The 9204-nt window shown below is 37.5% G+C and overlaps 1 pseudogene; it reads left to right on the top strand.

Moving 5' to 3' along the window:
* The first annotated feature begins 3065 nt into the window (after nucleotides 1–3065).
* On the top strand, nucleotides 3066–8867 carry LOC121761927 (annotated as a pseudogene).
* The last annotated feature ends 337 nt before the right edge of the window (nucleotides 8868–9204 follow it).

Raw genomic sequence — 9204 nt, 5'->3', positions numbered from 1 at the left:
GTAGCCTCTGTCTCTTGATCAACGGTTGTTGCACTTTGTTTCAGTGGTCGTTGGCAATTAACCCGTAGCTATTGGATCTCCTCGAGCGGTCGCTGGGTGTGTTCCTCTTTTCAGCACAACTTTCCCGAAGCTGACCGCCACACGTTCAACAGTCGTTGGATGGGTTGCAGCGGACCGCTGGACCTCTTGAAAGCTCTAGATTTCCAACTTGGACTTTTAGTTATCTTTTTAGGCTTTATTTTGCACATTTCTCACAAAACACGTCAAAATACCAAAATAGATAAAATATGCAAATTATGGACATGTAATGCAACTTTGACACTCAAAACAGACCAAATAATGGCTTTAAAACGGTGTAAAATCCGAGCATATCACAGCCGCAGCGGGATTTCAAGAGTAATCAACCTATTGAAATTACGTCCAAACGGTCTTCAAAGGCCACCAATGTCTTCGTCTTCGAAACAGGTTCCCATGAGTATATTGCACGCCTAAATCAGAGTCTGATGGAGAGAGTTATGGCTAATTTGTGAAAGCCGTGCGCTGAAGAACGGATGACTCTAGAAAGAAAGAGCGGTCGGGCGTTTTGAGATGTAGAAAATGCCCGGTCGGGCGTTTTTGTCCAGTTTTAGGAATTGAGGAAGAAAGTTCGCCCGGTGGAGCGATTTCGGCGCTGCTTTGGCCAATTTTATCCATTTCTAGGTTTTTTCTGGGTTTTCGACCCCACCTATATACTTATTTGTGAGACTTTAAACCTAAGTTGATTGATGAATGTTAAATGTTAAAAGACTCCTATGGAGCATCTCTTTTTGTGAGATTTTATCCAATTCCTACTTGTAGGTTGCTAGATTTTATCTTATAGATTATGTCACGTAAATATATGCATTTATGATGGTGTATCCATAATTATGGAGCCAATGAAGTACTTGTATTGGTGGAAGTAGCCTAGGATTGCCCTCATTATTTTGTGGGAGGTCTTAGGTCCCAAGAAGGATTTATCTGTCTATACACTTCTTTCATTTTCTTCCCTATCCATCCAAATCCCTTAAGTCTAGTTTTTTAGGCTAGGCTCACCTATCTTTCATATTATTTTTATTAAAAATTGAGGGTCAAACACTATTTGTGGCATATCTTGGGGATATGGAGGGTTCAATCATAAGAATCCCTATCATTTTTACTCCTCTACTTTTTATTCTCTCATACCTTACTCTCTCCCACTTTAACTCTTTAAATATTAATTTCTTCAATCTCGTGCAAAAAAGAAGTGGCTCGCTTATGACGATACACATAGAGTATATAAAAATGGAACTCATATTCCACTAGTTTTATTTTTCTTTATACTCCCTCCATCCGGCATTAGGAGTCTCATTTCTTGGTTGCACGAGTTTTAAAAAATGTGGGTGGAAAAATGTTAGTGGTATAGGGATCCCACTTGTATATAACAGTTTTAAATGAAATGTGAGTGAAATGAGTTAGTGGAAGGTGGGAACCGGGACTTCTATTCGCGGACAGACTAAAATGGAAAAACGAGACTTCTATTCACGGACGGAGGGAGTATTTCTTAAAATTTGTGCGGAACTCAATATATATGGAACTGCGGAAGTAGTATAAAATAATTACATAGTATATACATAGCACCACGCTATCATAATGTACGAATTAATAGTAATTAGTATATTGATCTATAATGCTTTATTATAATATATTTCAAAAATTAATTAAAAATATTGTTAAAACAGATTCAATGAGTATAATATTAGATTAACCAAATTTTCAGTTTTTCAATCGAACCTAATATTTTTCAGATTAAAGCATAATTAATCTATCTGAACATATATATATTAAATCTAATTCTTAAGAGTCAATTGGAGTTTCGTTTGATGATTAATTAAGGCAAAACTGAAGTACAATCTTATTGACAATAGTATATTATTGCAACTTAATTATATAAATTATTAGTGAGTTTATATAATTAGTGTAAATAAAATAAATATTAACAATAATATTAGTAACAATTAGTAGAGTTTACAAAATAGTAATTAACTCTTAATATATGTAGCATATGGCTAGCAATAAAATGCAAACTATATACATACAAACTCCAACCTTTTCAAAATACAGTGTCAACACAAAGTGTAAAATTTCAAGATTTTGATGTCAATACAATGTCAACACAATGTTAATACAGTGTCAAAAGTTGACACTATGTTGATATTTTCTATAGATGTTATTTTATCATCACATTTTCTAATGGTCCAGATCATAGTTTGGAGTTTATACAGTATATAGAATTTGCATTTGATTACATTCCCGTAGCACATATTGGAATCTATATTAACAATAATAATATTAATTGCTATTATTATAGATTATATCATTGGAAAATATATTATTAATAAAATATTATGTAGTAATGTTATATTTCGATAATATCAATTATTTTCCTGAAGTACATTAAATATGCATTCTATATTGTTCAGATATCATTTTAGTTCACAAAAATATAATATATATTAAAAAATTAAAAATTAATCATAAATTAAAATAGGTAAAAATAAATTACTGAAAATACAAAAAATTATAAAATGAACAAATAAAGAAAAGAAATACTCTCTCCGTCTCCTATTAATTTTCCACTTTTATCATCTTCGTTCGTTTCCCATTAATTATCTGCTTTGATTTTTTTTACTATAAATAAAAAGTAGATCTCATATTCTACTAACTCGTTACACTTACATTTTATTAGTATAAAATTATTATATAAAAGTAGGACCTATATTCCACTTTTTCAATCCACTGTTCTTTATATTTCTTAAGACTTGAACGACAATTAATAGGGGATGAATGAAGTATAAAAATCAGATTACCGAAATGAAATTAAGACAAAAATTACAATTAAATAGAAAAAGTAATAATATCAAGTTACTGCTGCATTAATGAGATATTCAACATCTAAATTTACTAAAATCACATTTTATGACTAGCCTTAACGTGTATATATATATTTACTCTATAAATATAAATTCATAGATTTCAACACTCCTTCTCTCTCTTCCAATAAAAGAAAACACAGATTTCCGGCATGGCAGTGTTGCTGCTTTTCTTCCTCCTCATCTTCACCTTCACCCCACTCTCACGTAAGTTAAATTACGCTATATTTTCCAATTCACCTTCACCCTCATCTTCACCTTCACTTCACCTTCACCTCCTCATTTTCCAATTCCACCTGCAGAATCGCAGTCTTTCCTCGGAGTATACGACGGCCAATTCGCCGACAACCTCCCTCCGCCGGAATCCACCGCAAATCTCCTCAAATCCTCCGCCTTCCAAAAGGTCCACCTCTTCGGCTCTGACCCGGCCGCGATCAAGGCCTTAGCCAACACCAACATCGCCATCACGATCGGAGCATCCAACTCTGACATTCCGCACCTCACATCCGACCCGAGTTTTGCCGAAAAATGGATCGACACGAACGTCGCCCCCTTCCACCCGGCCTCCAACATTGTCGCCATCAACGTCGTACAACGACCGGAATCTGAGCGGCGCAGCTGCTGCCGGCGATGCGGAATCTGCAGACCGCCCTCGAGTCGGCCTGTAACGCCCTACTTTCGGAACCCTAATTTGCGAAGCATAAAATTTTTACACTTAATGCTTTTAATGCCGTGAAGTATGTGAATTAATTGCATATTTTCTTTGTGACCTAATTGCGTTTTAGAATTTAGATTTGATTTGATTTGATTAGTCAAATCCGTTGAGCATATGACGTGGTTGTTGAATAGTCAAAGATGTGGAACATATGACGTGACCATTGAAAGGTCAAAGTGTTGAGAATATGTGGTGGAAGTGAAAATGGTTGAAATTGTGACGTGGTTGTGTGAATAATCTATGCAGGGTGAAATATATCATGACGAATTATTTCTTAGGGGATGAGTGAGATTAAATAGGAGCATCAGTATTCATTTGGCATTTTCGACCCCTGTTATTATTGGAGAAGAAATCCTATTTTTCCTTGGATTTAATTAATTGCTTGGAATATTTATCCAAATTAAATCCAAAACCCGATTATTCCTTATTTTTCTCCATGAGAATTCGACCCCTATGCTTGTTCCAAGGGAGATTTCAAAAATCTCCTATTTATGGGAGAAGGAAATTATTTTATTATTTGATCCCTTATTTATTCCTTTCCATGAATAAATACAAATATCCTAGCAATCTTACCATATCTAAGGAGATCTTGTCATATCCTATTTAAATTAGGATTTGAATTTAATTCCTTGTGGGAGAGGAATAAAAATCGCTTACTTCCCTATTTTAATGGTGAAAATTATTATTTTATTCTGCTCCGTATTATTTTATTCTACTCCGTGAAATACCAAATTAAATCATAGGATAATTAAATAGCCTTGATTTTGAATTCCTCCTTATTCTTCTCCCATAATTCACGCCATTCTCCCTCTCTTTCTCTAACTCCACATTATTCGTTTAATTAATTATGGAGAAACAAGTCTTGGAAATTATCTCTATAAATAAGTGAGGAAAACCCTAACCCTAGCCACTAACTACACGCCACTCTCCATTGTCCCACTCTCTCTCAATTTTTCTTCTATCATTCTCCAAGAATTCTTCACCTTTTTCAGAAGAATTTAAGTTGAAGCCTCAAGAATTGTTTAAGAATCAAGATTTTACTTTGTTTCTACCGATCGTTTCGATCAAGAAAGGTATAATTGAATTTCTTTTCCTCATACTCTCCTTTGAAACCTTGATTTTGATCCCTTCATGCATATAATGAGTGTAGAGATCGTAGATCTAAGATTTAATCGGGTGGGATTGATGGTTGCATGAGAAAAAGATATGTATATGCGTTTATGGTTGTTTATGAATGAACATATGGATGATTTGTGGTGAATGCTATGTGAATATATGAGAACATGATGGTGAGATCTTTTTGAAGCATGATTATGTGTTGGAAGCATGAATATATGTGTTTGGATGAATATTTGATAAACCCTAATTCGAAATTTGGAAGCATGACAACTGTGGTGTTCGGACAGTAGATTCGGACGTATGTTTGACTAACCAAACGATCTTATTTTGGTGCGAAATTTTAACTAAGTAAAATTCAAGGTGTCTTCTGTGTTGTGTGTAAATTTCAGCCTTTTTGTACGAAAGATGAATATTTAATGAATTTTTAAAGTCGACTGCGCAGTTCTGCCAGAATCTGTATTCTCGTCCAGTGAGTTTCTTTTTTAATTTGACCGATCTAAAGATGTGATTTTGATGTAAACTTTTAACTGGATGATCTTTGATGTGTCTACTGTATTGTGATAAAATTTCAGCCCCAGCGGAGGTCAGATAAAGTTTTAATGATTTTTACAAAATGACTGCGCTATTCTGCCAGATTTCTATCATACAAAAATAATCTATGTTGTTAAGTTTTGAATGATATACATGATGCATATGTGTTAAGGAACTCATCCTATGATGAAGTGATGTGTTGTTCGTTGATGTAAGCTATGGTGTGATTCCTTGTGTTGATGAACGTTTGGGATGGGTAAATTAAAGAGACGATGGAAGGAACGTTAGGGCATGCATGATAATTTTTTTGTGATGAAAGGCTGATTGTATTGTGGTGTTGACAAGGGTTGTCGTGCGTACGTGAGCACAAGGAACGAGGGTTGCTTTGAGTTGTGTATTGTGTTATCTAAACAAGCGAGGTGGGCTTTGTTTTAAATAAGGACGATGTCCTAAATGTTTTATCGATGAGAATGAGACTGTGTTTATCATGTCTTGTTTGATTTTAACGTGCCTATCTGATATGGCTTTATGCCATTATTATTTAAATCAAATTCGGGTCCTCGTAGGGCCGCAAACCCTACTTGGACTAGTGTACACCTATGGTAGATCATGTGCTAGCGTACGGGCTGGCCGGTCTAGTGACTTGGTTTGTGGCCATATTCCAAGTCATGTATTGGCAGATATGGTTAACGGCTATGGGAAAATGACTGATCAGTCGACTTTTACAATGGGAAATGATTTTGGTACCTCGGGCCTTTCTAAAAATAAAAACCCCGATGGATACTTGAAAAAGGCATGATAAATAATATTTTGATAAACTGTTTTCGGCATGAATCCACTGAGTATTTTATAGTACTCAGCCTTGCATATGTTTTCCCTATGTGCAGGTTGAGCGGCGACGAGAGTATGGTGGTGTTGAGCAAGTTAATTGAAGAATGAATTGTTTATCTTTGATCTGTGAGTGTCGTTGTGTCTTCATACATAACTTCACTCTTCTCTTGGATGCTTCCGCTGAAACCTGTTTTACTTATTATTTGATCTTGACACTATTTTTGAGTTCCGTTTAGAATCTAAAGACATGTTATGTTTTGGAGTACGCTGAACCCTTGTTATCTTGAATATCAATGATGATAATTGTTTTCTCTTTGGTCTGTCTGTCAAAGCGTCACCCTGACCTTCTCTCTTTGATTTTTGTTCATTAATTACCTTGGTCAAACCCCTTTTATAAAACCCTAGTCTTTTTCCTTGTTGCATTTTAGTCTTGTTAGGTCACGATCGCCGCATTTATTATACCCTAGAAGGGCGGTCGTGACACGGCCGGTCTGGGAGGGAAGATCAAGGTTTCGACCGTCCACTCGATGGCGGTGCTCGGGCGGTCCGACCTGCCCTCGTAGGGCAGCTTCGATCCCGCCATCGAGGATCTGCTCAGGGGAGTGTTGAGCTTCAATAATGCGACCGGGTCGGCCTTCGCGATCAACCAATACCCGTATTTCGCGTACCGGAGTGACCCGAGGCCGGAGACTCTGGCGTTCTGCTTGTTCCGGCCGAATTCGGGCCAGGTTGATTCCGTATCCAAGATCAATTACACTAACATGTTTGATGCTCAGGTTAGTTTTACATTTATGATAAAAATGGTACTACTAGTAATAGTTTTAAGTTGATGAATTTAATTTGTTCAATTTTTAGAATTGGGGGAGTCAATGAAAAAAAAAGACCTTTGATGATATTTTTCATTTTCTAGTGAAAGATTAAAACTTCATTTTCCAATTATCAAAATTAAAGTTCACACTTATAAATGTAAATATTGTAATTTTATTCCATATCTCTGATGAATTTTTCAAATATAATTTGTTTTCAGTTGTTACAGCCAAAACACACACTAGTGCTACTCAAATATTATTTATTTTATTATATAAAAATTATATTAAAAATTGAATTCTAGGTTTTCATTTTTGAGTTATGGATCCGAAATTGATATGGGAACAGGTGGATGGTGTGAGATGGACATTGGACAGAATAGGACTCAAGGGAGTGGAGATGGTTGTTGCGGAGACAGGGTGGCCGTACAGGGGAGGCGAGGAATAGGTCGGTGCGAGCGTGGAAAATGCCAAGGCCTACAATGAGAATTTGATCGCGCACCTCAGGTCCACCGTGGGGAAGATCCATCGATACTTATCTCTTCTCTCTTTACGACGAAAATCACAAGCCCGACCCCACTTCTGAGAGATCCTTCGGCCTCTTTAAGCCCGACTTAACCATGGCTTATGATGTTGGACTTATCCAGGTTAGACAACACTGTGGAAGTGTGTCCATGCAAACTACTGATTTGATCGAGTGGTGGAGCCGAGCTGCAGCTCAAAGAAGAGATCAAGAAATGAAGCTCGGCTTTGAGCTAGCTCGGCTAGAAAGGAGTTCGGCTAGAAAGGAGTTCGGCTAGAAAGAGTTCGGTGAAAGGAGTTCGGTAAGCTCGGCTTACCGAGCTGGAACTAGCCGAGAAGAAGAAGGCAGAAGAAGGAAGCTCGGCTTTGAGCTGGAACTAGCCGAGAAGGAAGAGTTCGGTTTTGAGCCGAGTAGCGGTTATAACTAACTTTGGGAAATAGAGTTAGTTGGATTTTATTTCTTGATTGCATCTTGTATAAATAGCTCGATAGAGCTCAGTAGTGAAGTAGCAGAATTACACCATATACACACACACCCAGAGAGATTAATTCTCAAGATAGCGAGCGGTTGTGAGCGGTAGAGTGTGAGTGTGAGTTCATTGTAATTGTAAAGAGTTCATCAATAAGATTCCGGTCATCTTCTCCGTGGACGTAGGTGGTTTATCACCGAACCACGTTATATCGTTTGCGTGCTTTATTTTCTCGATTACGTGTGTGAGATCAGCGGCAACGCAACCCAACAGGTGGCGCCGTCTGTGGGAATTTCCCAAAGGAGTTCTTGATTGCTTTCTGGGATAGTTAGGGTCCAAGAATTCCGGTACTTGAGCTGATCTTGGCGATTGCCCACCGTCTGTTTGAGAAATGTCTACAGCTAAGTTTGAGGTGGAGAAGTTCACCGGGAAAAATGACTTTGGGCTGTGGAGGTTGAAGATAAAGGCCATCTTGATGCAGCAGGGCCTATGGAATATCTTGAAGAATGAAGTCGATGCCGAGAAAGAAGCGGAGGTCGATGAAAAAGAGAAAGGAAAGCTTCAGGATATGCAGTATAGAGCCTACAGCACCCTAATCTTGAATTTGTCAGATAGGGTTCTGAGGGAAGTCTCCAAAGAGGAGACAGCTGCGGGAGTATGGACAAAACTTGAGTCATTGTACATGACCAAGTCCATTACAAATCGTTTACACCTGAAGCAGAAGCTCCTTGCATTCAGATTCTCAGATGCGAGAGGAATTACAGAGCAACTTGAAGAATTTGGTAAGTGTGTAGATGATTTGGAAAATATCGATGAAATGATCAAGGATGAAGATAAAGCCTTGATGCTGCTGAATTCGCTTCCTAAGAGTTTGAACACTTCAAGGATGCGGTGTTACTTGGAAGAGAGTCCAAGGTTACATATGAAGAAATTCATTCTGCTCTGAAAATGAAGGAATCGCATAAGAATGATTATTCCACTTCTACTAGACAAAATGATCCAGTGGCTGAGAGTCTTTTCTTGAAGAAGGGTCAGAACAAGAAAGTTTTCAACAAGAAGAAACAAAACAAAGATAAGGCTGAGGGAGAGAGGGAGACTAGAAGCTGCTACTATTGCAGAAAGCCGGGTCACTTGAAGAAGGCATGTTTTGCTTGGAAAAGGAAGCAAGAACAAGCGATCAATGCAGGTTCAAATACTGCAGATCTTGCTCAGGAAGTGGAGGCCAATGAGGCCTTGAATATACTCTCAGGGGCAAGAATTGAAGAATGTTGGATCATGGACTC

The sequence above is a fragment of the Salvia splendens genome, chromosome 13 (genome assembly GCF_004379255.2).
Source record: "Salvia splendens isolate huo1 chromosome 13, SspV2, whole genome shotgun sequence".
Classification (NCBI taxonomy): domain Eukaryota; kingdom Viridiplantae; phylum Streptophyta; class Magnoliopsida; order Lamiales; family Lamiaceae; genus Salvia; species Salvia splendens.
This window is presented reverse-complemented; position numbering and strand designations above follow the sequence as displayed.